This window comes from Hevea brasiliensis, chromosome 18, assembly GCF_030052815.1.
Source record: "Hevea brasiliensis isolate MT/VB/25A 57/8 chromosome 18, ASM3005281v1, whole genome shotgun sequence".
Lineage (NCBI taxonomy): Eukaryota > Viridiplantae > Streptophyta > Magnoliopsida > Malpighiales > Euphorbiaceae > Hevea > Hevea brasiliensis.
The window spans coordinates 29,455,625-29,461,624 of NC_079510.1; positions in this window are offsets into that span (position 1 = coordinate 29,455,625).

A 6,000-nucleotide genomic window follows, 5' to 3' on the forward strand; every position below is an offset into this window, starting at 1 on the left:
ACATTAAAGTGCTTCATCATATATAAACTAGGGAATTACTCATATTAATGCATGTGGCCATTAATAATTTTAGCTTATAATATATATATATATATATATATATATATAATTTTAATATATAAAAATAATGTAATATTTTAATATTTTTATTTCTTAAACTTTTTAATGAAAATTTCATAATAGAAATAATTAAAATTTATCTATTTATAATATAAATATAAATATATGTATTTTGTCACGATCTAAATTCTAGACCGGACCGACACTAGGACTTGAGTCAGTATACAGCCCCTAGAACCTATAGTAAGCCTAATTAATCTAGCCCAAACTTAAAGCCCAATAAATGTAGTCCAATTTCAAGAAAATAAATAGGCAGAGTCCGACCATAAATTAGAGTACCCAACAGACAGTAATAACTCACTTAACCTATAATCACAATATATCCAAATCTGGGAGCTCGACTCACCTTCACACACACACACACACACATATATATATAATCCAATGGGAGCTCAGTTCCCTCGTCCAAGCACAATCACATAATAAATTTTGTAACACTCAGCTGAATAAGTTATTACAATTCCAGAAAAGTCTAATACGCTACTGGTACATGCGGAGTTCTAGAATATAAAACAAGAAAATATAAATGCAATGAAACTGCTTTTAGTAAATTTGTGAGAAAAAAAGCAAGCTAATCACAAAGAATCCTTCTGTCACCTAGAGAAAAATAGTTGAACAGGAGTGAGCATTCAACTCATAGAGTAAGATATTGATTTTAAATACAATTTCTATAACTATCTAAACCTAATGCATTCCTATGTATAAAATGCAACATACACATATATTTTCAAACAATTCAAACAATATCGGCATATAAGATAATTTGGAGCACTCACACATCCGTGTGTTACATCAATCATATCATATATATATATATATATATATATAGGAGCTGATCCCCTATACAGCTCTCTTAATTTCAACCTCTGTTAGCGAGATCAACTCGAGCTAGACTTTCTCTTAATAATCCAAATACGGGGGTCAGGGAGATCAACTCAAAGTCGTACTCACCTCGACTTATCTACAAAAAGGATTAGATCCTAGCAAGTCAAGCTCCAGCTGCGATTACTCATCCTATCCATATTTATAATCACACCACATGCACGCCAACATACGCACACAGCTCCAAGTTACCTTAAGGCGACACCCACAATAATTTCATCAAGTAAAAATGTAATACAAGGCATGTCTAGTATTTGGCTATATACATATATTAATAAGTGAATGCATAGGCATGCCTTGAATATATAATAATATTGAAATTATAAATAAAATCAATATCTACTCATAGATCAATCGGAGATTATTATGGCGGCTGAGCAGAAGAATAAGGCTGACTCTAATCACCTAACTAATTATATTATGGATCTATCAGCATTAACACAAAACAAGGATTTGAAGAGTAAAAAAGGCACCATAATTTATGCTAGAAATCCATTAAGAGTTTTTTTTTGTACTTAAGACCTACTCAAACTATAAAGTAGCTCAAATAACACTTCTATAATCAAAGGCCTTAGGCTCACATCTCAACACACAACCCCTTCTAGGCCCACCAAACTAGACAAAACTCAAGTAATTAGACAATTTAGCTATAAGGTTTAAAACTAACATTTTTCAAAAATCATTCAAACCAACTTCAAAAATTCTATAAACGTGCCCCGCAATCCTTAACGATGCTATTAAGCTATTACAAAAAGAATAATAATTTTTTAGGTACCCATGAATATTTTATGAATTTTATTCTAAACACGACATTATGCAAATAAGACAATTTAGAGTTTGGGTTTGTAACACTCCTTACCTGTCTACAGTGTACCTAGCAAGGCGTGCCACATTCTGTGTTGGAGTACCTATTCTTATCTTACTACATTTCCTAGGAATTATAATCCATTTTGTTAATTTAAATTCAATTATTCAAACGGAGAAACTAACGGAGTTTCTCCTAAATTATTAACATTTTGACGAATGACCACCTGTTTGAAAATAAATAAATAAATAAATAAATATATATATATATATATATATATATATATATATATATATATATATATATTCTCATTCTCATTCTCATTCTCATTCTCATTTTCGCATTCAAATCATCAATTAATTTCACTCATATAAATCCATATGAAATTCTTTCTCATTTCTATTTATACACAATTCATATCTGAAATTTTAAACTTCATTAATTTACAATAATGTACAAACGAATGCAACTTTATAATATGCATTGCATGTTTAATAATTAATTATAATGATCCAAAAGAAACAAAATACATCAGCTAGGTGAACCCTGCCAATGCACTGTAGTGAGGTGACACAGCTGACATAATGCAGTCTGATCTCAGGTAGTCCCAGTCAGTAATCTACTAGGCCTTATCCTGCTCTCTAATACCTACGCGTAGCAAAAAGCAACGCGCTAAGCATAACGCTTAGTTGTGCATAATGGTAATATAAAAGTAAACTAAATAGTTAAAAATAATGAAATTATGTTATTATGCCACAAGGGATGCATTATTGACAATTATTTGAAATATACTTATTTTGTTGGTTTTTTTCTATTCATTATTTATTATAGATTTCCAAGATTTATTTTAATGCCCAAGTAACTTATACAGATTGACTGGACTAGATAAACGGGTAATCTAGCACTGAGTATCAAGTACCTCGGGCCGTCACACATCAGTTACATAGTGCCTACCAGGTGTGCAACAGAATGGCTAAAGAGCCATAACATCAATCAGGCATAAAGTCATGTGTATCAGAAAAGCAAAGGAATGGCTATAAGCCATAATTCATAAAATGGCATTAAAAGCCATAAATTACATAATGGCACCAGGCTATAAGCAGTACTGTAAGTCAGAACCCCATTGTCAATCCAACCTATCCAAATCAATCATAAAACTAGACATACATGGGTACCTTAGTACCTTAAGCATTTGTTCTTTACATTATGTCATTGCATTTACTATTCATTATACTATTCATGTTTAATCTTGGTTATGTCCTTCACAATGAGGACATAAGCTCCAAATCCATATTCACCCCACATTTTAGTTCATTTACCTATTGGCATTAATTGCCAACCATAACTTAAGTCATTTTAGGAGTGTTTCAAAATTTTTAGATTTTACAACTTGTATTTATTGTTACATTAGGCCAATGTACAGTAGAAATATGACCTTATTTTCTTCATCAAAGTTATTTCTTAATATTTTAACTTTAATTCCCTTTTTCAATCACTCAATTTGGAGTTTTGTAACTCAAGTTATAGTATTTTTGCCATAACTGGTCGGATTGGTCAAATGTCCAGGATTTTCTAATTCTGGTCAGATTTGTTGACCCATCTTAGTCTAGCAAATTGGTTGAGTTAGGGACATAATTTGGCTCTAAGTTCTTTATATGAAATGTTCTCCTATATCTAAGCTTTTCATGGGTTTAAGAATCAGCTCAATTGGAGCTTCCTATAGTAAGGTATGCCTATTTGAACATTTACTGTTCATATGGTCATTTTTCCAAGTCTAGCATGTAGTTACCGGATTCAAGCCAATTTTAGGTCATTTTGTGTTTGGTTTTTGGGCAGAGTCTCTTCATGAAAAATGTGGCTTTATGTCCTAAGTTTCATCTCCAATTGGCCTCACACCAATTAAAGCAATGTAACTCTACTTATGACCATATGAACCCATTGGACTCAGAGGTCCAGAATTCCAACACAAGGGCAACACATCCAATTCTCCAAATCAACTCAACCAACAACCTGAATTCATCATCAATGCACATAATTTGGTCATAATTGACATCAATAACAATAATTTTGTATCATAACACCAAAACCCCCAAATTTTATCAAACCCTAATTCATCATCTCACCCCACTCATGCAATTCATTCATGTATATGCATTCATCAACAGCCATAGGCAACTTTTAATTCATCAAACACATTAAACCAACACCTCATCAAGGGTTGGCCAAATTTTCTCTTTGCTCAAACATGCACACTTTCTTCCTTTTTCTTGCAATTCCATCTTGATTTAACTTAGTTTTTAAGATTTAAAGAAGAAGAAAGAAGGAATTAGGCACTAACCTCACTTAGGTGGATTCCAAGCTTTCCAAACTTCAAAATTTTTTCTCCTTTTTGCTCCTAAATTCTTTACCAAGGTGAATAATCAAGGTTTAATGTTGGGACTTAGGGGTTTTATGGTTTAAATTAATGGAAATTCAAGCTTAAAAGGAAAGAAATTAAAGGAGAGGGAGAGAGAGCATAGGTTCAGCCAAGTTGGGATGGAAGAGGAAGATGACTTCTTTTGGCTTTTTGTGATTTTTGTCTCATTTTACATATTTATCTTCAACTTAATTGAATTAAATTTTAATTAGATCATCATGACATCATGCTTATGTCATAATTCAAATTTTATTTTCTTTTCTTTCTTTTCCCATTTCCATTTCACAATTCTTGATTTTTATTCATTTTTAATTGTTTTGTTTTCACTCATTTTGATTGAAATTTAGGCTAAAATTTATCTTTGAGGGTAAAATGACCAAAATGCCCTTCATTAAACTTATCAACTCATAATTGTCTTTACCGATTGATATAAATTTTCTTGCATTTTCTTGACATTTTGATTATCATCTAAACCTCATAAATCCTTCAATTAAGTCCCAAATATTTATCTCAAAAGGCTTCCCACGAGTTTGGGGTTAGCAACTGTATTCACAGTCACTTCCTGTTAGGGTTACCCATCGCCGGAATTTTAGCTCCTTTAACCCGTTTGCATTTTATTTCTTTAATTTCTCCTTGATTTTACTTAATCTTTATTTAGTTTATTTATGACTCCTTACTCTAGTTTAAGTATAGTTTCAGATATTCTGGCTATCTGAATAGACATTAATCATCGAAACAGTAGAATGTATGGACTACCTAAAGTGAGGGCATTACAGGATTTACTTACGTCAATTCTAACACCTGGAACACGTCCGAGACATCTGAAAATGGTGAGATCAACTATAATATTGACTATATTCTAAACCAAACAAAACTCAAGTATTTAGACAATTCAACTATAAGATTTAAAACTAACATTTTTCAAAAATCACCCAAACCAACTTCAAAAATTCTATAAACATGCCTCGCAGTCCTTAACGATGCTATTAAACTATTACAAAAAGAATTATAATTTTCTAGCTACCTATAAATATTTTATGAATTTTATTATAAATCCGACATTAGGCAAATAAGACAATTTAGAGTTTGGGTTTACCTACGCTAATTCTGACACTTGTAACGCGTCCGAGACATCTAAAAATGGTGGGATCAATTATAATATTGACTATGTTCTGAGACAGGCTACCGGACAGCCAGATTAGGCTAAAAACTCAGTCTCAAGCGTCAGTGAGCTATCATTGATCCGATCACACTTAAAACTCAACTTAACTCAACTAAGCATTTATCTCAAAAATTTGGGGTCAGCTGTATGGATTCTCTTTCTCCACTCTAAATGATTTTGGGTTAAATCCTCGGAAATGTGTAATGCTTCTAGGTCGTGTTGTACTATTCTCCTCCAGGTCAGTTTAAGTCTACCCCTTCTTTTCTTTCTATCATCTAACCTAATGTATTCTACTTGTCTAACTGGAGCCTCCATATGTCTACGTTTCACATGAACAAACCATCTCAATCAATTTAAACTTTAATTTAACTGGAGCCTCCATAATAAAAATTAATAAACTTTAATTTAATAATATGACAATCAATTTTAAAATTGTAAAATTTTAACTTCAAATCTTAATTAAAGTGAATTCTTTTTTATTAGTTTCACCTCCTTCTCCTTGCAAACTTTATTTAGGAGAAAATTCTTGCTAGTTCTCTCTCTCTCTCTCCACAATTATAAATTGAGCCCTCTTAAATTTAAGTATATTTGAACCCTCTTTTATGATGAAAAATA